Source organism: Bos indicus x Bos taurus, chromosome 4 (assembly GCF_003369695.1).
Source record: "Bos indicus x Bos taurus breed Angus x Brahman F1 hybrid chromosome 4, Bos_hybrid_MaternalHap_v2.0, whole genome shotgun sequence".
NCBI lineage: Eukaryota > Metazoa > Chordata > Mammalia > Artiodactyla > Bovidae > Bos > Bos indicus x Bos taurus.
Genome location: NC_040079.1, coordinates 110,153,852 through 110,177,806, shown reverse-complemented (window position 1 = coordinate 110,177,806; position 23,955 = coordinate 110,153,852). Strand labels below are relative to the sequence as shown.

At 40.4% G+C, this 23,955-nt stretch overlaps 2 protein-coding genes across 7 annotated transcripts in view; one reads left to right on the top strand and one right to left on the bottom strand.

Moving 5' to 3' along the window:
- KRIT1 (KRIT1, ankyrin repeat containing) overlaps positions 1 to 2,905 on the bottom strand; it is a 39,433-nt gene extending 36,528 nt beyond the window's left edge. Inside the window, exon 1 of one of the 5 annotated variants that reach the window (XM_027540197.1) lies at positions 2,471 to 2,905. The gene's annotated coding sequence lies outside the window, so the exon portion shown is untranslated. Of the gene's footprint in view, positions 1 to 2,443 lie in introns of all 5 variants that reach the window. The other 4 variants (XM_027540198.1, XM_027540200.1, XM_027540199.1 and 1 more) reach the window with 4 other exon arrangements.
- Positions 2,906 to 2,976: 71 nt separating this feature from the next.
- The window catches only part of ANKIB1 (ankyrin repeat and IBR domain containing 1), a 157,921-nt gene continuing 136,942 nt past the window's right edge, over positions 2,977 to 23,955 (top strand). Inside the window, exon 1 of one of the 2 annotated variants that reach the window (XM_027540193.1) lies at positions 2,977 to 3,516. The gene's annotated coding sequence lies outside the window, so the exon portion shown is untranslated. The remainder of the gene's footprint in view (positions 3,517 to 23,955) is intronic. The other variant, XM_027540194.1, reaches the window with a different exon arrangement.

Here is a 23,955-nt window from a genome sequence, read left to right as displayed (position 1 = left end):
ATTCTTAGTTTTCTAAACACACTTTAAAGCGAACTGATTAAACTGTTGGTCACCTATTAAAAAAAAAAATCTACTGGCAAAGTGCTTTATTTACTAATACTTATTACTCATCTAGAATATTTGGTATTGCACAGTACATTGAATTTTTAAAAGATAAATGTGATACAATAAAAAAAAGAATATTTGAAATATACATACTTCCAGTGACATGAAGGAAGAAAACAAAGGCTTAAGTTAGGAAAAGAACAAAAGCTACTAATATATGAAGACAAAACTGCTAAGGCAGAATCACATGCAAAAGGATTGAGAGAGAGTAATTTGAGCTAAAAATAACAGAAAACGGTATAACTAGTTTGTAATGTGTTTAGACAGAATTTTAGATAAGCCTTCAAGTGACTAAGAATAGGAAAAAATGTGGCATTTTGTTCACCAATCATTCTGTTTTGGAAAATGCTTAGGCATAAGTGATACTATGTTGCCTGACTAATGATGCCTTACAAATAAGTGAAGAGGTTCTCATTTGGCCTGAGACCTACCAGGCATCATTTGAAAACATGGGCATCTCTCATCTCTATGACTGGGTGAAAAATGGGCTGAACAGACACCATTTAGTCCTCATGGGGCAGGTCCTGTTGAACAAACTGCCAATAATGTTGCTAAGAAGAAACGTTTACTACATAGAGTACAGATGGACAAATTTAATGAAATTTATTTATTTAGGCCATGCCACAAGACTTGCAGTATGTTAGTCCCCTGACCAGGGACTGAAAATGGGACCTAGGCAATGCATGCACAATCTGAATTAACCACTGGACCGCCACGGAATCCCCAAGATGGACAAACTTTCAAAGTATTTTTGCAGTGCAGAAAAAGAGAAGATTCAGTACATGAATATAGGTATTGTAAATTTAGTTACCAGAAGTCAAAACTGACAAGATGATTTGTGTGTGCAGCTGCTCAGTCCTGTCGGACTCTTTGAGACCCCATTGATTGTAGCCTGCCAGGCTCCTTTGTTCATGGGCTTCTCCAGGCAAGAATACTGGAGTGGGTTGCCATTTCCTACTCCAGACAAGATGATTTACCAATTTGCAAAGTACATGCTAATATAAATTAGCAACAATGATCAGAAAGTGTACTTCATGAATTAAAAACAAAAAAATTGAGCATTAGGGCTCTGTAGGATGTACCTGATTCCCTCCTTCATTCTTAAGCAAAGTTTCTCAACTTTTTAAAATAATATGAATAATTACCACCACTTACAATGATTATTACATCCTAGATACTGTGCTAAGGGCTTTACATGCATTAACTCATTTTATTCTTCCCCAAACTTAATGACGTAGTTATTATTGTTGTTATCTCCCTTTTACAGAAGAAAAAAACCGAGGCGGAGTAGCTAAGTTACTAGCCACTTCTCTACTCTCATTAAACGATTTAATATTTTAAAGCATTATAGTATTAGAGACAAGAGATGGCAACTAAATATCAGTAAGAATTTCCCTCCAAGGATAGGCTGACCATTAAAAATTTCATCCTTTTGCCACTCAAATTGGCTTACAGTAATAAAAAGAGAGGAAATAATAATAAAGCAGAATAGAAAACAGTCATTGGTGCTATTTCTAGTTTGCTCTGTTCCTGTCCTTTGAACCAGTTCTACCAAACATTAGGTAATATGAAAAAGCATCATTGGTAATTTTCAAGTTCTTTCTTTCTGTTAAGTCACATTCTATTCTGTAAGATATTTAATAATCTTCAAATAACTTTTGAAGGCAATTATACTAAATCTGACTAACAGAGAAGGAACTAATGAATTCCTACAGTGAACATTTGAGGAGGTTATTTGGGGGAGCCTGATTTCATCCGTAGTATATCCAAATATACTTTATATCAAGTCCTACTGTGGTTCCACAAGCCAGTTCGAAGGGAAAAATAACCAATACACCTAACATGGGATTAAGTAAAAAAGACCATAAAATATTTGATTTTCTATTGTTATGAAAACATTTTCGAGCTTTTGACATTTTCCCCCAAATAAATAAGGACATCAAAACAGTTAAAAGACATGATGGTGAGGAAGCACTGGCAAGCAGACTGAAGTTAAAAAACCTCTCCATGCGTGAGATGGGAATGGAGGTGAAATCCGGAGTCAGGTCAGCTAGATGAAAAATTTCTGGTGAAGCTAAAAACACCACGAAGAAACAAGCAAAGAAAGACAGCCAAAAGCCTTAAATGATGCAGAAGACAGAGAGGAGGGGCGAGCTGCTGTCAATCGCTTTTCCTGAAGTGACAAAAATAAAAACTTCCTAGGCGTTTTCCTCGGCCACCACCACCCATCAGCGTCCATTACCAGAAAAGGGCGGGCACGCCTCTTTGCACAAAGAGATGCCACCCAAAAAGTGGCTTTGGCTTCTCTGTAACTACTTATAAGAAATGAAGTCCTTGCCTGGATGGAGACAGTTCGGCCTCCTACCTCTCCGTCTCTCTCGTAGGAGTCTGGACCGTCCTCCTCGTCTCACCCGTGCTGGGGGCCGAGTGCCTCCCGGGCCGCTACATTCAACTCAGTGGGTGGGACAGTCACCTGGGGGCGGGGGCGGGGGCCCTTCACAGCTTTTTCATTCCGCCTTCCCTTCGCTTTCCCAGCGGCCAGGCCCAACTTCCTGTGACAGGAGAACACTCGGTCGCCCGTTGAAGCCGCCCGGCGTGTACGGCCGCGACCCACACCCGGCAACTCGAGAGATCCGGTCTCTGGGATCGGAGAGCCTCTTGTCCACCCGCTCTTTATTGGCCTCTGCTCGCCTCTGAGCTCTGCGCCATACACACTTCACCTGCTCTCTAAATTAGGGGATTCCAGGTCTTCAAAGGCCTTAGCGTTCCATCCCGCTGCTACCGGGGCGAGGAAATCGCTTCCGGGTTCACACCCCTTGAAGCCTCCCGGTTGGTGGGGAAGAGCTTCCGGGGCGGTGGCCGAGGTGCTGCCGTTCCTGCCGCTTTTCGCTTGGGGTGCCGGCTGTCTGGGGCTGGTGGCGAGCGGCTCGGGGACGGGGTGGTGGCGGCTGCGGGCGCGCCAGCAGCTGAGCCGGAGGCGGGGGAGGGGAGGAGGACGGCCCGGGCTGCGCGCGCGCGCGCTCCAGGCTGGAGCCTGAGCCGGACTTGACCGCGAGGCGGAGGCGAGAGCCACCGCCCCCTCTTCCCCTCCCCCGAGTAAGGCGGCGCGGCGGCCGGAGAGGGATGGGGGGCGCCCGCCCAGTCTGAGCCTCGCCGCGGGCGCCTCTAGCTCTCGCTGCGTCCCCGCGGGCCTCCAGTGCGCACTCGGCCCCAGCAGTCTCTGGCAGGCGGGCGCGTCCGGGCCAGCGAGGAGGGGGCGCACGCCGAGAAGGGGCGTCCCCCCGGGTGGGTGGGGCGCATAGAGTACCTGAGGTCACCGGCTCGGCTGGAGAGACAGGGGCGCCACGGCGGTGGCAGAGCTGCAGAGCTGCAGGGTCCACCCGACCCTTACCCTCAGCCCGGGAAGTAACCGTAAGTCTCAGCCTCGCCGTGCGGGTCTTTTTGAGGCGGTTTCTACCCATTTTGAGCTCCGAGTTCAGCGCTACCTAGTTCACGCCCTCCCGGGACTCTTACAGATGCCGTCTCCCTTCTCTTCTGGAGGATTGTCTGTTCCCGTCTCTGAACAGGCAACATCCTCTGTCTGCCTCCTGTGAGCTTTTCTGTCAGCGAATTTGCAAGCCTCGGTGTCTCCGTGGCGCGTCCCAGCCTCCTCATCTGGATGCATCTCCTTGTCCCTACGTCCTCAAAGGATCTGTGCCCTCCCTCTTTTTCTATGTGTACCCCGGACCTCAGATCGTCCCCCGCCCATCCTCTGAGACGTGGAAAGCCACGGGTTCATCCGTTCTGGAGAGCTCGAGAGTCTGGAGCGGGTGGATGGATGAAAGCGTTCTGGAGGGCTGTGATGGGTGGGGATAATAGCTCCAGTGAACCTTTATTTTTGCAGCTTCTGCCACCACACAAAAACGGGCCGCTGCCCTGGACCTCCATTCCTCTCCTCTCCTGTGTATATAAGCTGTTTTCTGTGTGTGACTGAGTCGCAGGAAATTGGAATTAGAGCTGTAATGAAGAATCTCCGGAGGAGGTTTGGAGAATTAGTCTCACAAGCTGTATTCACACGAAGTGGCATATTGAACAATCTTAAATTGAAATGAAGACCCATTCCAGGGGAGATTTACTAGTAGGTCTGAGAAATCAGTATGAAAAACGGAAGTCTCATTTTTTCAAATGTGTTTTGGTTACCTTTTGATAATTTTAGTGTTTTGGATTTACATTTAATTCTTACAGTGTGTGTGATGTGAAAACCTTTGTACTGGAAGGTTTTGCTTTCTTAGTAAAGGAAAAAAGTAGCTAAAGTGATTTTTGATCATGTCATATTATATTTGTCAAGATATTATTTGAAATCCTTAATTCCACAGAGATCTTTTTGAATTCGGTTTGGCTCAGCCACCTACAGATGTTACTCACCATTGTGCCTGTCACCTTCCTGTTTCTTAGTTTAAAGAAAAAAAAGAATTCACCGTAAAAACCATCAACGTGTATTTCCAGATTTTGAACTAAGCATTTTTTTCTTCGTTAAAATTTGGTTTGCTTTTTTTAAATTGCCACTGCAGAACTTTCCAGAAATTACCCTTAAGAATAACTGTAACGCTGTCAGTGTCTGGTGACTTAGGTGCCTTCATGTAGTTTATACTTTTAAAGGCATTGTAGAAAGCAAAAGAGAATTTAAGAATGATTTTCCTCTGTGTATTGCAGGCTCTCTGTTACTCTTCTTTAAATTATTCTCTTATGTAGACTGGTAGCTTTGGTGTGTGGGTGTTTTTTTTTTTCCCTAAAAACAAAAAACATCATTTTGTTCAGAAAGGTAAATGTATTTAACAGTAATTTTTTTTTGTTTTCAAAACCTCCCAGCAGTTGATTTGAGACTATTATTTGATTTGTAACTGCACACTGTTCACAGATTTTAGTTTGAAGTAGGCTTAAGAGATGTAGCTCCAGCTGTCTCTCTGGAAATGTACTTTCCTGGCATGTTTCAGAAGCCAAGCACCGCACAGAGTCAAATGTATTACTAAGGGTGTGGTTTTTACGTTTAGTAAAATGGGAAATAACTTGAAGAAAATCTTTAAAAAAAAAAGTGTATTGACCTCTACTACCTCTGGACTTAGAGTGGAGAAGATAGGGCTGTATCTCCACATTATGCTTTTTCCCTCGTCCATTGCACTGGGAATTTTGAGTTTTCAATATGAAAGTGTTCCCGAACCATGCTGCCTGTGCCATAAGTGTGGGCTGTAACAGGTGGCTGCTGAGACATGGGAGAGAAATTTTGTTTGCTACTCTTTTATACTCCCGTAGGAGCACTACCCACTTTTGAGAGAGTTTGGGTTTTTTTGTTTCCTTCTCTGGGGTGTGCATTTGAACTTGTGAAAGTGAAATATGTGTATTTACAACTTACTTGTAGGTAAAAGCTTAAACTAATTTTCATATATAAATAGATGGAAGAACCATGATTTAAGTTTATCTGATTCTCCTCCAATGGAAGTTAGGAAAGATTCCTCAGTGTTTTGGGTACTTTTCCCCATTTGGGGATGCACAGTTAATTAGATGAAATTTTAAAATATTTCTAATATTGAACTTTATATATGACACATTTGCCAAAACAGATTTGAGAGTGACTTCGTCATTATTAAAAAGACCAGTCTGAGAGGAGTTTCTGTGCATGGTCTTAAAATGTGTAGGTATTTTGTTTTCTTTCTCAAAGTGTGATTTACTCGGACAATAGTATTGGTAATTTGGGGATTCTTTATTTTTCAGACAACCTCAGATTACCTGTTTTTTTTTTTTTTTTTTTTTTCAGATAACTAACTTTCATATTAACTTCATTTCAGTAACCTTTATTAAATGCCTACTCTGTGTACCAGGCTGTGTGTTAGATTCAGGGACTTCAAGGATGAGTAAATTAAGATTCCTTTCCTTGTTGAATTTGCCATTGTGTATATTTGACTGTGATTTTATCCATATGCCTTTACAGACATCTCTAATACGTTTTTAAGTCACTTGACCATATTTCAGGATTGTTTGACTTCCTTTCTATGAGAATTAACACAGTAAAGGCCATTTATTGAATGTTTAATTCACACTTACCACCATGTATTTTGTTATTACATTCTTATTACTTTCCTAAGAAGTATTTTGTCTCCATTTAAAAACCACACAGATTCTGGTTTATAGTAATGCTGAATATTGTTTTATTTGTTATACGCTAGAAAAGATTTGACATTAAGATTTCCCATTAAGGAAAAAGACTTGTAATATAGTTGAAAGTGAAAGTTGCTCAGTGATGTCCGACTCTTTGCGACCCCATGGACTATATAGCCCATGAAATTCTCCAGGCCAGAATACTGGAGTGGGTAGCTTTTCCCTTCTCCAGGGGATCTTCCCAACCCAGGGATCGAACCCATGTCTCCTGCATTGCAGGCAGATTCTTTACCAGCTGAGCCACAAGGGAAGTCCTTGTTATATAGTTATGTATAAACTTGTTATATAGCTATAACTGTTTAATTTTTTTTCCTGTAGGTAAAACAATTTTTAAAGTTGAAGTAAAGTTGATTTACAACGTGTTAATTACTGCTGTATAACCATTTGATTCAGTTACAAATATATATACATTCTTTTAAAAATACTCTTTTCCATTATGGTTTATCATAGAATATTTAATGTAGTTCTCTGTGATGTACAGTAGGATCTTGCTGCTTACCTATTTAGGTAAAAACTTGTATCTGCTACCCCCAGCCTCCTGCTGCATCCCTCTGTCAGTCCCCTCCCTGTGGCAACCACCAGTCTCTTCTCTCTGTGTTTCTGTTTCATAGATAGGTTCATTTGTGTCATATTTTGGATTCCACATACGAGTGATACCGTGTGGTATTTGTCTTTCTGTTTCTTGTTTACTTCACTAAGTATGATAATCTCTAGTTGCATCAGATCAGATCAGTCGCTCAGTCGTGTCCGACTCTTCGCGACCCCATGAATCGCAGCACGCCAGGCCTCCCTGTCCATCACCAACTCCCGGAGTTCACTCAGACTCACGTCCATCGAGTCAGTGATGCCATCCAGCCATCTCATCCTCTGTCGTCCCCTTCTCCTCCTGCCCCCAATCCCTCCCAGCATCAGAGTCTTTTCCAATGAGTCAACTCTTCGCATGAGGTGGCCAAAGTACTGGAGATTCAGCTTTAGCATCATTCCTTCCAAAAAAATCCCAGGGCTGATCTCCTTCAGAATGGACTGGTTGAATCTCCTTGCAGTCCAAGGGATTCTCAAGAGTCTTCTCCAACACCACAGTTCAAAAGCATCAGTTCTTCGGCGCTCAGCCTTCTTCATAGTCCAACTCTCACATCCATACATGACCACAGGAAAAACCATAGCCTTGACTAGATGGACCTTTGTTGGCAAAGTAATGTCTCTGCTTTTGAATATGCTATCTAGGTTGGTCATAACTTTCCTTCCAAGGAGTAAGCATCTTTTAATTTCATGGCTTCAGTCACTATCTGTAGTGATTTTGGAGCCCAGAAAAATAAAGTCTGACACTGTTTCCACTGTTTCCCCATCTATTTCCCATGAAGTGGTGGGACCGGATGCCATGATCTTCGTTTTCTGAATGTTGAGCTTTAAGCCAACGTTTTCACTCTCCACTTTCACTTTCATCAAGAGGCTTTTTAGTTCCTCTTCACTTTCTGCCATAAGGGTGGTGTCATCTGAAGTTATTGATATTTCTCCCGGCAATCTTGATTCCAGCTTGTGTTTCTTCCAGTCCAGCGTTTCTCATGATGTACTCTGCATATAAGTTAAATAAACAGGGTGACAATATACAGCCTTGACGAACTGCTTTTCCTATTTGGAACCAGTCTGTTGTTCCATGTCCAGTTCTAACTGTTGCTTCCTGACCTGCATACAGATTTCTCAAGAGGCAGATCAGGTGTTCTGGTATTCTCATCTCTTTCAGAATTTTCCACAGTTGCATCATATTGCTGCAGATGGCATTTTTTCATTCTTGTTTTTTATATAGCTGAGTAGCATTCCATTGTATATATGTACCACATCTTTATTCATCAATCAGTGGACATTTAGGTTGCTTCCGTGTCTTGGCTGTTGTAAATTGTGCTGCTTTGAACATGGGGGTGGTACATGTATCTTTTTGAATTATAGATTTGTCCAGATACATGCCCAAGAGTGGGATTGCTGGATCCATATGGTAATTCTGTTTTTAGTTTTCTAAGGATCCTCCGTACATTTTCCACAGTGGCTGCAACAACTTACATTCCCACCAGTAGTGTAGGAGGGTTCCCTTTTCTCCACACCTCCTATAGCATTTGTTATTTGTAGACTTTTTGGTGGTGGCCATTCTTACTGGTGTGAGGTGGTAACTCACTGTAGTTTTGATTTGTATTTCCCTAATAATTAGAGGTGTTGAGCATCTTTTTGTGTGCCTATTGACCATCTGTATTTCTTCTTTGGAGAAATGTCTATTTAGATCTTCTGCCCAGTTTTGGATTGGGCTGTTTGTTTTGTTTTTGACTTGTAAGAGCTATTTGTATTTTTTGAAAATTAAGCCCTTGTCAGTTGCATCATTTTGCAAATATTTTCTCCTATTCTGTAGGTTGTCTTTTCATTATTTTCTTTTTTTTATGGTTTCTTTTACTTTGCAAAAACTTGCAAGTTTAATTGGGTTCCATTTGTTTATTTTTGTTTTTAATTTCTGTTGCCTTTGGAGGCTGACCAAAGAAGACATTGATATGATTTATGTCAGAATATTTTGCCTATGTTCTCTTCTAGGAGTTTTATGGTGTCGTGTCTAATGTTTAAGTCTTTAAGCCATTTTGAATTTATTTTTGCATATGATGAGAGGATGTGTTCTTTTTACATGTGGCTGTCCAGCTTTCCTTGACATCACTTGTTGAAGAGTTGTCTTTTTCTCATTGTATATTCTTGCCTCTTTTGTCGAAGATTAATGACTGTAGATGTGTGGGTTTATTTCTGGGCTCTTTGTTCTGTTCCATGAATCCGTATGTCTGTTTTTGTGCCAATACCATGCTGTTTTGATTACTGTAGCTTTGTAGTATTGTTGCAAGCTTGAGAGGCTGATGCCTCTTGCTTTGTTCTTTTTCTTCAGGATTGCTTTGGCAATTCTGGGCCGAATTTCATGGTTCTGTATGAATTTTAGGATTTATACATTTTAGTTCTGTGGAAAATGTCATGGGTAATTTAATAAGGATCACATTAAACCTGTAGATTGCTTTGGGTGGTATGGCCATTTTAACAATATTAATTCTTCCAATCCAAGAACATGGGATATCTTTCTATTTCTTTGACTCATCTACAGTTTCCTTTATTAATGTTTTATAGTTCTCAGTGTATAAGTCTTTTACCCCTTGGTCAGGTCAGGTTAATAATACTTTGAATGAAAGATTCTAATTTCATAAGGTGTTAGTATCTTTTATTTACTGAAACAGATGAATTGTATAGTATCAAAATGTAGTTTTCAGTTGTTTAAACCTTTGAAAAGACAGTTCTGAAGTTCTGTATGGTTACCTGTAACATAGATTTTCAGGCATATGTAACTTTTTTTTTTTTTTCTAGTTAATCAGTGGGACCAAGAGCCTAGAAAATGTACTAAAAATATTTGTATTCTCCATGAAGGAGAGAGTATTGAGCAATATAAAATCTATTCAGCTTTTAAACATTTTGAGTTTAATTTTAACAGTTCTTTGATGCCTTGAAGAGTTTTGGTTTCTGCAATGAAAATGTATTCCTTCTGATTTAGAAATGATCTTAACTCATCTATTGGAAGGATATATGCTGTATCAGCACTTTGATATAGTTCAATCTAATTATTTTTCAGACCCTCTTAGACTTTTTAAAAGATGATCAACCAGTGTCAGGTCTTTAGACCAAGTTTCATTTGTATTCTGTTTTTTGGGGTTTTGTGGGTTTTTTTCCCTTTTTTTTTTTTTTAAAACCCAAAACTGTCAACAGTTAGCCATTCTTTAGACTAAGGCCTTTTGCTTCTGATTATATATTCTTGTTTTTAGGAATGTAGAGCATATAATCTTCCAAGTTCCTAAGAAAGATAATCCTTGATATTTTTCAAACATCGGTTTAATATATATGTATATATTTTAGCTTGACATAGAATTCAGTGTGGTAGAATTCTTGGTACTTAGATCACTGTATTTTCTGATCGGAATAATACTGGGGGTAGAATTTGTATTTAAGATATAACTGACAAAACCATTAATGTGTTAGGTACTGGGACCACACAGATGAATAAAGTCAGAATTCCACCTATTTAAAATCCACGAGGAGATAAGAAAGTTCACTTAAAAACCCTGAAATGTGACTTCCCTGGTGGTTCAGTGGTTAAGAGTCTGCCTGTTAATGCAGGGGACATGGGTTCAATCCCTGGTCCAGGAAGATCCCACATGCCACAGGCAACCAAGCCCAAGCTCCACAATAAAAGAAGCTGCTGCAGTGAGAAGCCCGCATCCCACAGCTAGAGAACAGCCCCCACTCGCTGCAACTAAAAAACCCGCACAGCAACGGAGACCCAGCACAGCCAAAATAAATACAATTCAAAAGCAGAGACATTGAGATGCCTTTATGCCAAATGCATAAAAACATTGCCCTCCTATTCATGTTTCCCCTCTGGGTATTGGAAAGGAAAGTATGTAAATATACATATTAAGGCAGCATTTTCATTCTGTCTCCTAGCTTCAGACAATAGCTGCTTATCATTTGCTGTAACACCAGATGTTCTATATCACATATTGATAATAACATTAAAAAAAAACTTTTGAAATCATTTCAGGTTTAACAGAAAAGATGCCAGAACAGTACAAAGAACTCCTATATCTCCTTCATTCGGATTTCACCATTGTTTATATTTTACTGTATTTCTTCCACTGCCTGTTCTATTTCTTTATATGTATGTTACATACATGTTTGTGTATGTGTGTATAAATGCATACATATATACCCATCATCACAGGCTTTTTTTTTTGAAACTTTTAGAGCAAGCTATAGACATGGTATTCCATCGCCCATAAATACTACAGTGTCTATTTCTCAAAAACAAAGCACTGTCTTATGTAACCCTACAAATCAGAAAATAGGCATTGATACAACAACCCTACCAACCTGTTCATATTTCATTGACTCTCCCAACAATATCTGTTTCTTTTCTGGTCTAGGATCGTATCCATGAATACATGTTAAATTTAGTTGTCATGTTTTTACAGACTTGTTCAGCTTCCTTTTCCCCCTGTCTTTCATGTCTTTGACAGTTTTAGGAAGTACAGACCCTCCGTTCTTTAGGATGACCCTTAACCTAGGCCCGTGTGCTATTTTCTCGTGACTCCAATCAAGTCTGACATTCCTGGCAGGAATACCACTGAAGTGCACTGTGCCATTCCCGGTGCCTTGCATGCGCAGGCATATGATGTCAAATCGCGCTGCTGCTGGTGATACACACCTTGGTGTCCTTTTGCATTTGATCAGTGTATGTGTGAAGAGGTATTCCAAAATTACACATCTTGAGTCTCTTCAAACCTCTACTCACTAGCCTTGGTGTGGGTATTAGTGATGACTCCCACCTGAATTAATTGCTTGTATATTTTTCTGTTTCTGTTAGTCCTTTTACGTGTATTAGTTGGTATTTTAAGGTAGAACTTTGCTTTCTCCTCTGTTTATGAGTTTATTAAATCAGTAAGGACTCATGGGTTTTGATTTTAGCGTGCTGTGATTTGTTACTTATTCTTTATTTTGCTGTCTCAGTTGTCCCTGGTTTAGCCAGTGGGCGCCCTTTCAAGCTGGCTCCCGTGCCAACTTATCATGCGCTGTCTCATTCATTGTGCACTTCTGGCACATGCTGTTTGTTCCTGATTCGTATTGTACTTTGCCTGGCCTAGCCCTGAAATCAGCCATTTCTCCAAGGAGCCTTATTTGGTATTTTTATGTAGAAGATGGGTTTTAAAAACAAAAGTTTAGAGACTTAGTTTGCTCATTGCCGCTGGGGTGTCATTGCTTATAGGAACTAGGAAATGTGTGAGTATGGTTTATATACATGTATTTATATATATAATACACTCATATACATCCATCATTGTTTCTATACCTGTGTACATATGTTATAAAACCAGGAGTTTGTTTATATACTTCCAATTCCAATCCGGTATCCCAGGGTTCTTTTAGTCTTTGCCCTTTCCATGTTTATAATGCCTTCTCTGGTGGTAAGAAGCTTGGCTTCACATTAACCTCATTATATTCATTATTTGTCCAGTTGTTTTGTTTCCATTTTCTCTGTCATGCAGACCATCATGTCCGTATATCTCTCCCTGCCACACCCTGCATCATTGACTGCTGAGCCTATTGGCCTGTGGATCCACAGGCCCTCACTGGGCCCACAGCGCTGTGCAGCTCCCTGTCTGCATACAACACCCTGTTATCCTCACCTCCGGGCCACACCTGTGTTGGCCTTCCTGACATGCCCTCAGTGCTCTGTGTTCTCGGCCAGCGTACTGACTACTTTACATAGCTCAATATTTCATTAGTTAATTTATAAGCATATTTCCAAGATTTACAAACATACATATATGTGATGAAATATATAACTATGTGATATTACTGTTATAGAACTACAGATTTATGAACATGGTGTGTATGTATATAGTACACACACATACCCCTACCTACCGGTGATAGAATGATTAATGACCATAAAGTTCTCCCATACTAATATGTATTCCTCTTTGATACAAGGCCTTGCTGCTGCTCCTATCTATTTCTCCACCTCTTGAATCTTGGTTAGCCTTATGATTTGCTTTGGCTAATGAATATGATGGATATGATGTGTTCTGGGGTTTAGTCTTTAAGAAGACTTCAAAGAATGCTTTCCCACAGCTGCCGTGAAAGGAAGCCAGTCTAGCTTACAGCAAGAGAACCAAGACACCCCAGTCAGCACCAACCAGCTATCTTGGGCGTACTAACCTCGCTGACAGTTGAGCTGAATGCACCTGCAGAGGAACCAGAGGTGAAAAAAGCAAAGAGATGGCCCAGCCAACCTATAGAGTTGTGAGAAATGACGTTGCTTAGAGGCAGCAAGCTTGAAGTGGTTAGTTTTGTAGTAGTAGATATCTGAAGCCATATCTGTTTTCATTTTGGACATCTGTGTTGTGTCTAGTCTTGTATTACAAACAATATTGTGACAAGTATCTTGTACATAATGTATACTGCTTAATTTTGACAAATAATGCCAGGTTATTTTCCAGAAATGTTGACACAGTTCTTACTGCCATCATTACAATCTGAGAGTGACTATTTACCTCAGAAACTCACTATCACTGATGTTTTTCTTTGAATATAAAATCAGCTTTAAAAAGTTTCTTAAGGCGCTTAATTCTGCATTTTCCTAACTACTTGTGAAGCTGAGCATCTTTTCAATTGTTGGTCCTTTTGATTTTTCAGGTCTTTGAATTGCTTGTTCGTAACTGTACTTATTTTTTCCTGTTGAATTTTTTCCTTATTGAGTTGTTGGTTGCCTTTGATACATTTTGGATATAATTCTTTAGCTTTGTTTGCCAGTATGTTTTGTCAGTCTGTCTTCTGTTTTTTGTCTTAGTTTATGCAATCACTGGCCACACATTTTCTTTTGGTCTTTCACATTATTATTTATGTCTATCTTTTCCCCTGTGGCTTCCAGTATTCTAGTCTAGTCTCTATACTGTTCTGAGTATACAAATTTTTTTCTGAATTTTCTTCTGATCTTGTATTGTCTTTCCTGTCAATCAGAAATCATCTTCAGTTGCTCTAGAAATCAGAAAGAGTGGTAGAAACAAACTGGGGGATGGGCCTTTTCCTTAAGTACGGCCATCCTTCTGTATCTGCAGGGATTACTTCCAGGGCCCCAGGCAGAAATCTGCGGATGTTTTAAGTCCCTTACAATCAGCCCACCATGTCTGCTGGTTTCTTATCCATGGATATGGAGGGCCACTGTAAGAGAAGTTAGAGGGAAGCCTAGGGCTGGTTCCAGTGGTGGTTCCATTGGCCTGTCAGGGATGCAGGCTCACTTGCCATTCTTTTCAGTCGTCCGTAACAGGTGCTTGTCACCTTTCGGTCCTAGGATGGCATTCCAGTTTGAGCAGCAGCTTCTGTTTCTTCTTCTATCAACCATGGCTCTGCTTCTTTTAGGATCAAATCCAGTTTGATGACTATAACCTCTGGGGTTGGGACCAAGACAAAACAGGTCCCCCATTAGTAATAAGTACTCATGAAATAGTTTTTCTGTTCTTTGAAAAAAATTAATGCTGATTTTGCTTTCTGTGTCATAGTAAATGTGGGCAGAATAAGGCCCCAGAATCTTTTTCTTTAATCTATCAGTCAGCCAGCTGTTTTTGTCCCCAGTTATTAATAAGTAAACAGGGAAATAAGCATGATGGTATTTTCAAATTGGAAACTGTTGTTGAGAACACAGGACTTTATCACTATGCTCAATAATGTGCCAGAACTTAACGGTGGGTGTAAAACTGAATGTGTGATCCTGTCCTCAAGTTTACCACTTAATTAGGGAAGCAGGTTAAGCACTTTATTATAGTATTAGATGGTGGGTGGAGTGTATTACCAGGTTAGGGAGGCAGGACACCTAATTGGTAGTGGAGGCTTGGAGAACCATGATCAGGGACCTTGATAGAGAAAACGGCTTCTAAACTGAGACCTGGATGCCCAGTAGAAGTTAGCCTGCTGAGGAGGGGTTTATAGGGGCATGGCAAGAGCATTGCTGTAGCTTGAGTGGTCTAGAGGTAGGTCTGAGTTATGAGATAGACTATGGTGAGATCGATTCTGGTATTGGCAGGAACTTTGCTTTAACAGCTTAAGGGCTAGAAGCCTTGGAAGGTTTTTAAGTGGAATTGGACAAAAGCAGATCTGTCTTAAGCTAGTTGGCTTAAGGGGATGCTTTGGGGGCTGAAATCTGGAAGCAAGGGCACCTATTAGGTGGGACATTCATCTGATATATTAAAATCTGTCCCATATTAGTTCAGTAAATGTTTATTGAACACCTAATTGAATATAATGTAGGAGAATACAGAAATAATATTAAACATAGTTTCTATTTTCAAGAATTCTGTATTTTAAAATAACTAAAGACTTGATAATCAACAGTATGAGGCAGTATGCTAACGTTATGGCTTCTATTCTGTCAAACGAGGGCAAGTACAGATAAGAATTAAAACTTGAATCCATAGAGAACTAGAACAAATAATCCTAACACTTATATGGAACTGCAAACGACCCAGAATTGCCAAAGTAATCCTGAGAAGAAAGAACAAAGTTGGAGCTAAGACCCTCCCAGATTTCAGTCTACACTGTATAGCTACAGTAATCAAAGCAGAATGATCCTAGCACAAAAACACACAGATTAATGGAACATAAGAGCCCAGAAGTAAAGCCCTGTACTTATAGTCAAACAACAAACAATCTGATCAGAAAGTGGGCAGAAGACTTGAGTAGATATTTTTATAAAGACACACAGATGGCCAACAGGTGTATGAAAAGATGCTCAGCATTGCTGACTATTAGAGAAATGCAAATCACACTGCTTGGAATGGCTTATCTTGAAAAAGTCTACAAATGACAAATGTTGGATACGAAGTGGAGAAAAGGGAATCCCTGTTCCTCAAAAAACTATAAGTAGAACTATCATATGATCCAGCAATTCCACTCCTGGGGATATATCCAGAAAAAAAAAACAAAAACACTAATTTGAAAAGATACGTGCACCCCGGTGTTCATAGCAGCAGTATTTATAATAGCTAAGACACGGAAGCAAGCTCAGGTGCCATCAACAGACAAATGGCTTAAGGTGTAGTGTGGATGTATCTCTATATGTATACATATATACATACAATGGAATGTTGCTCAGACATAAAAATATAGTATTGCCAACATGCATGGACCTAGAGGATATGCTTAGTGAAATACGTTAAACAGAGAAAGACAAATATTATATGACATCATTCATATGTGGAATCTAAAACATAATATAAATAAATTATATGCAAAAGACAAACAGACAGAAAACAAACTTATGGTTGCCAGAGGGGGAAGTGGAGGTGGGGAGGGGTAAATCAGAGGTATGGCATTGACAGGTAAAAACCACCGTGTAAAAATAGGGGATCTTCCAGGTGGCGCTAGTGGTAAAGAACACACCTGCCAATGTAAGAGATGTGGGTTCGATCCTGGTTCAGGAAGATCCCCTGGAGGAGGAAATGGCAACCCACTCCAGTATTCTTGCCTGGAGAATCCCATGGACAGAGGAGCCTGGTTGGCTGCAGTGGATAGGGTCATAAAGAGTCAGGCACAACTGAAGCAACTTACCTCGCATGCATGTGAAAAATAGGATTAGCAGGGAAGATTTACTGTGTATAGCACTGGGAATTACATCTATTATCTTATAGTAACCTATAATGGAATACAATCTGCAAAAATATTGAATACACCTGAAATTAAGTGTCATAAATCAACTACAATTTTAAAAAACTTAAAAACACTTGAATAGATCTTCGAACACACGCACGCGCGCGCACGCACACACACACACACACTCTTAAATCCTAAAGATCTTTGTGACTCCAAAGTCCGTATACCAGGCTGTCTTCAGTACACTATATCCCCTTCCTTATTTAATTATCAGTATGTTGCTTATAAATTTCTGAATCCTTGTGAAATAAGATGAGAGTACAATTAAAATTGCTTTCAATTTGGGATACAGAGTATCAGAGGAGCTCCTTTCTTTAGGCAGCCTCTGTGCTAGGTGGAGTATAACCAGGAGGATAAATGTTGGTCAGAAAAACTACCACATTACCTGAATGAAACAGTTACTGTAAAGTCTTGAGATTCCTTTCTGGGAAACTTAGTATTTTTTAAAATAATTAATTTGTTTTAATTGGAGGGTATTTACTTTACAATATTGTGATGGCTTTTGCCATACATCAACATGAATTGGCCACAAGTATACATGTGTCCCCCGTCCTGTGTCCCCCTCCCGCCTCCCTTCCCACCTCATCCCTCTGGGTTGTCCCAGAGCACCAGCTTTGGGTGCCCTGCAGAGGCCAAGCATTGCATGCCATTTCACTAGGTAGCTGAATAGCATTCTTACTAATGTTAGGGATCTTTTCCCCCCATAGTTAATGTATAGATGAAAGAATGAGAAAAGGGCACACTCTGTTGCCAATAAATAAAGTGATGGATTTTGGTGTTATATTTATTTTTATTTCCAGAAACCAGGTATAAAGATGATTCTTTCAATCTTTCTAACACCTTTCTTTATTTAAATCTAATATACTAGCTATTTTAAATCAGGCCAGATAAAGTTAACTGAAGGTAATAATTTTATCTTTTAGTGTCTAAGGATGTGCTTGTCATGTGATTTCTCCACACATTTATTTTTCTCATCCGTAAATTGATGCCTTTGGAGAAATAATCTTCTGAAGGAATTTTCTTGCTGTGAAATGTGACGACGCAGCATCCACAGAATTACTTTAAAAGTTCAAATATAATATTCTGATTGGAAAGACATTGCCTGTTCTATAGAATAGTGAGGACTAGAAAGGAAGGGTAAAGGTTGGGCTGGTAACTTGGTATCATAGAATGTAAAAAAGCAAGGAAACTTGGAGAGAGGGGTACCTCTGATTTTTTCATTGAACCATTCCAAAATTCTGAATGTGGATTAAATGCTAGTTACATAAGGCAGTCAAAAGTGAAACATAATAAGGTTTCTATGTTCAAGATTTTATGGTCTAGTAGCCTTTTTCAACAGACATTCCTTGAGAGAATTGAGCCTTAATGTTCAAAGTTTAGCATGTATCAGTCACTGGGAGAGCTTGAGTGTAGATTGCTGGGCCCCACCCCCAAAGTTTCTGATTTAGTAAGTCCGGGGAAGAACCTGAGAGTTTGCACTTCCAGCAAGTTCCCAGGTGCTGCTGGTGTCTCTGACATCTATTGTAGAGAATTAACTTATTTCTCTCATGCTTCTGGGATGGTACTATTTGTATACAAGCATTGGGAGAATTTTAAAAAACAGTTCTGCATTGAAAATCATTTTCTGTGTTCAGAGTTCTTTAGATGAGGAGCCCTGACAGGAGAGATAATAAAATGAATGAAAAATTTTGCTACAATTTAGATTTTAATGCAGTATTTAAAATTCCATAACTTTTTGCTATGATGCTAAGTTTTAAAAATTCAGGATATAAATGTGTGTGTATCACAGTGATCTAAAAGCAGTTCTCCCAAAACTAAAGAAAGTCTACAATGAAATAGCTTAAAATGAATGAAATTAGCTGTAATTCCAATCTTATTTCATAAAAGAAGGTAAACATAGAATTGTACATATGTAAGATTAGCAGTCAGGTACAGGGTGGATAGGAGCGAGAAAAAAATGGTTCCGATCCATTTACATAGGAGTGTCTCTCATTCCCCTGCTACCTAGAGTATCATTGTAAAGTGACCTCTCTTCATATGGAATTTCCTGCCCTTAAATCCAGGCAGTGGCAGTCACAAATCAATCACCTGTTTAATGTAACATGTAGCTAAACTGTCTCCATGATGCCTCTCACCACCTGCCTTTTCCTTATTCACACTCTTTACTCCTTGGTGTCGTTTGTTTACACTACTTTTCCTTAATTGGACTTTAGGCGTCTCATTTTTGTATGCTATTTAACTCATTTATTTTCCACACTTTATTGTGATCGAGACAGTCAAAGGCTTTGGTATAGTCAATAAAGCAGAAATAGATGTTTTTCTGGAACTCTCTTGCTTTTTTGATGATCCAGCGGATGTTGGCAATTTGATCTCTGGTTCCTCTGCCTTTTCTAAAACCAGCTTGAACATCAGGAAGTTCACGGTTCACGTATTGCTGAAGCCTGGCTTGGAGAATTTTGAGCATTACTTTACTAGCGTGTGAGATGAGTGCAATTGTGCAGTAGTTTGAGCATTCTTTGGCATTGCCTTTCTTTGGGATTGGAATGAAAGAAATGGGAACACCAGACCACCTGACCTGCCTCTTGAGAAACCTATATGCAGGTCAGAAAGCAACAGTTAGAACTGGACATGGAACAACAGATTGGTTCCAAATAGGAAAAGGAGTCCGTCAAGGCTGTATACTGTCACCCTGCTTATTTAACTTATATGCAGAGTACATTATGAGAAAAGCTGGGCTGGAAGAAGCACAAGCTGGGATCAAGATTGCCAGGAGAAATATCAGTAACCTCAGATATGCAGATGACACCACCCTTATGGCAGAAAGTGAGGAAGAATTGAAGAGCCTCTTGATTAAAGTGAAAGAAGAGAGCGAAAAAGTTGGCTTAAAGCTCAACATTCAGAAAACAAAGATCATGGCATCTGGTCCCATCACTTCATGGGAAACAGTGGAAACAGTGTCAGACTTCATTTTTGGGGGCTCCAAAATCACTACAGATAGTGACTGCAGCCATGAAATTAAAAGATGCTTACTCCTTGGAAGGAAAGTTATGACCAACCTAGATAGCATATTGAAAAGCAGAGACATTACTTTGCCAGCAAAAGTCCGTCTAGACAAGGCTATGGTTTTTCCAGTGGTCATGTATGGATGTGAGAGTTGGACTGTGAAGAAAGCTGAGCACCGAAGAATTGATTTGAACTGTGGTGTTGGAGAAGACTCTTGAGAGTCCCTTGGACTGCAAGGAGATCCAACCAGTCCATTCTGAAGGAGATCAGCCCTGGGATTTCTTTGGAAGAACTGATGCTAAAGCTGAATCTCCAGTACTTTGGCCACCTCATGCGAAGAGTTGACTCATTGGAAAAGACCCTGATGCTGGGAGGGATTGGGGGCAGGAGGAGAAGGGGACGACAGAGGATGAGATGGCTGGATGGCATCACCGACTTGATGGACATGGGTTTGAGTGAACTCTGGGAGTTGGTGATGGATAGGGAGGCCTGGCATGCTGCGATTCATGGGGTCGCAAAGAGTCAGACACGACTGAGTGACTGAACTGAACTGTACTGTAACGCATTTAAGTAACTTATAATTGAATAGAATAGATAGGAAGGAAATCTCAGCATTTTAAAATTGGAAAAATGTGTGGAAAGCATCAGCGGGCTTATATTTTAATGTTAAATTGTTTATACAAAAAAGAAGTACAACTTGTATTTTGTCAGTTTCTAAATGGTAGCTCCAGTCCTCTCCTCAGCTTCAGACTTATGTATCCTTTTGCCTACCTGGCATTAATAGGTTTCTTGAGTGTACCATTCAGATATAGGCAGATCTCCTTCCTTTCCAGTCACCTCACTGCTTGCAGTCTTCCTCTCAGTAATAACCACTTTCTTCCCGGTGTTCAAACCAAGAACCCTGAAGTCATTCTTGTCTTTTCCTTCTCTCTCATCTGTACTTCCAATCTGTCAGCAAATTCTGTCTCTTCTTACTTTTAGAATAAATCCAGAGTCTGATTGAGTATTCACTACCTTTGCTGCTAACTCTCCAGTCCAAGCTGTCATCATCTTTTAATTGGATTATTGCAGCCGCTTTCTGGATAGTCTCCCTGCTTCTAGCCTTGGCACCACCCCCATTAGTCTTCTTAGACAGTCAGCTAGGGTGATCTTGTTAAAGCAATCAGGTCATTTCATTCCTTTCCCCCAAACCCTCTAGTGCCTTCCCTTTTCATCCAAAATAAAAGCCTGAGGGTTTATGATGACCCTTCAAGACCCTAGACAGTGTGCCTGCCCCCATTATATCTCCTGACTTCATATCCTACCACTTTCTTCCTCACTGTGCACCACACAGGTCTCCTCTCTGTTCCTTGAACACCCAGGGCATGTTTCTTTTCACTCACTTGTTGCCTCTGCCTGGAATACTCTTGTCCCTAGATAACACGTGGCTCACTATTTCATCTTAAAAGTCACCCTCCCTAATCATCCTGTGAAAAATTACTACATCCCCCAGTTCTATCCTCTTCGGGACTTTATTACTATTTTTTCAATAACACCTTACACTATTGAATACAGAGTGTAAACTCCATGGGAATGGGGAATAAAATACTGGGAATGGGAATAAAATATTCCCATGGGAATAAAAATATTTTGTTCCTGCTATATTTCCCTTACACGCTTGGGATGTGGTTGATGCTCGATAAATGTTTGTTGCATGAATTTATTATATTATGTGCTTATTTTGCTTATGCTCTGAGAAGTGTGCCTGACAATCATGTGCTTCTAGAATAGGCTACAGACCATTGACTTCCAGCTCTTATTTTTCTGCTCCTCCCTTTTCTAAAAATATGTTCTATGCCTCTTATTTTGACTTGAAACTACTTTTTGACTGATTTTTATTGCAGCATGCTTCCCTAGCATATGTCGTTCCTAAGTCTATATATTCTTTTGAGAAATGAGCATTTTTTAATCCTCTGTAAAGCAACAGTTAGAACTGGACATGGAACAACAGACTGGTTCCAAATAGGAAAAGGAGTCCGTCAAGGCTGTGTACTGTCACCCTGCTTATTTAACTTATATGCAGAGTACATCATGAGAAACACTGGGCTGGAGGAAGCACAAGCTGGAATCAGGATTGCCGGGAGAAATATTAATAACTTCAGATATGCAGATGACACCACCCTGATGGCAGAAAGTGAAGACAAACTGAAGAGCCTCTTGATGAAAGTGAAAGAGGAGAATGAAAAAGTTGGCTTAAAGCTCAACATTCAGAAAACGAAGATCATGGCATCCAGTCCCATCACCTCATGGCAAATAGATGGGGAAACAGTGGAAACAGTGGCTGACTTTATTTTTCTGGGCTCCAAAATCACTGCAGATGGTGACTGCAGCCATGAAATTAAAAGACTCTTACTCCCTGGAAGGAAAGTTATGACCAACCTAGACAGCATATTAAAAAGCAGAGACATTACTTTGCCAACAAAGGTCCGTGTAGTCAAGGCTATGGTTTTTCCAGTGGTCATGTATGGATGTGAGAGTTGGACTGTGAAGAAAGCTGAGTGCCGAAGAATTGATGCTTTTGAACTGTGGTGTTGGAGAAGACTCTTGAGAGTCCCTTGGACTGCAAGGAGATCCAACCAGTCCATTCTAAAGGAGGTCGGTCCTGGGTGTTCATTGGAATGACCGATGCTGAAGCTGAAACTCTGATACTTTGGCCACCTGATGTGAAGAGTTGACTCATTGGAAAAGACCCTGATGCTGGGCAAGATTGAAGGCAGGAGGAGAAGGGGACAACAGAGGATGAGATGGTTGGATGGCATCACCGACTCGATGGCCATGGGTTTGGGTGGACTCTGGGAGTTGGTGATGGACAGGGAGGCCTGGCGTGCTGCGGTTCATGGGGTCGCAAAGAGTTGGACATGACTGAACGACTGAACTGAACTGAAAACATGAATTTTTCATCACTGTCATTGAAAGTGGAGTTTCCTAACAGTCATTATTATATTTGGATATGGAGCTTGCTTTTAGATGACTCTGCATCATGATTTATAACTTTATACTGTAGATTCTTTAATGTTCTCCAAGAATGGTCGATCGAAGAAGGCAGTGGCACCCCACTCCAGTACTCTTGCCTGGAAGATCCCATGGGCGGAGGAGCCTGGTAGGCTGCAGTCCATGGGATCGCTAAGAGCCGGACACAACTGAGCAACTTCACTTTTCACTTTCCTGCATTGGAGAAGGAAATGGCAACCCACTCCAGTGTTCTTGCCTGGAGAATCCCAGGGACGGGGGAGCCTGGTGGGCTGCCGTCTATGGGGTCGTACAGAGTCGGACACGACTGAAGTGACTTAGCAAGAAAGGTCGATACCTATTCCTCCTTGTAAACCAGAATGGAGGGTACTTGGTCCTGATTCAATTTTTGAGTATTTTGTAGGTTCTAGTGTTTTTGTGTAGCCGATGCTTACTAACTACCTTAATTGGAGCAGTTAGATCCCACAGAGGTACCTTGCCCTCTTTGTCTCAAGCCCAGCAAGACTTGGATTGTATTGCTGTGGAAGTCATACACTGTAGATATTTCAATTCAAATATTGTGCCCTACTGTCATATCATGTTTTAAATCCTGCCTAACTTTTCAATTTGAAAAAGTGTCACTGAAGCACTTAGGGTTATCCTGTTGCCATTTCTTCAGGATACAGGGAAACATTGGTGGCTCAAATATGAATTTTTCATGTCTTTTTTAGGTATTAAAGGTTGTTATAGTCCTCTGTCTTTCATTACTTCACTAAGATATATGGAATATAAAGTGAATTCAAAAACGTTAAGTCAAATACATAGGATTCACGTTCTTGTCTCTGCTGTTGAAGAATTTCCAGTCTCAGTCTGGGTGTCTGGCTTGCACAGCAGACAGTAGACACAGGGAAGCCCTTAACCTTTATTTTGTTGCTATGGCAACGGAATGTACTTAATGCTAAGATTCAGTGTCAATAGCTAAAGATATGTAAAGTATAAACAGATCTTTCTTCCAGATACAAACCAAGACTTGAATGTCAACATGTATAATAATAGTAGGGACTTTGCTGAGAAAACAGATACTGCCGCATGGTTTAAGACCTCTTGTGGGGGGTAAGAACATAGCTTCAAAGGTGTACATAAGCTTATCCATACTAGTGAAGTTAGAACCAACTTAGCAAATTAAAAAGCAGAGACATTACTTTACCAACAAAGGTCCATCTAGTCAAAGCTATGGTTTTACCAGTAGTCACGTATGAATGTGAGAGTTGGACTATAAAGAAGGATGAGTGCTGAAGAATTGATGCTTTCAAACTGTGGTGCTGGAGAAGACTCTTGAGAGTCCCTTGGACTGCAAGGAGATCTCCTTGCAACCAGTCCATTCTAAAGGAGATCAGTCCT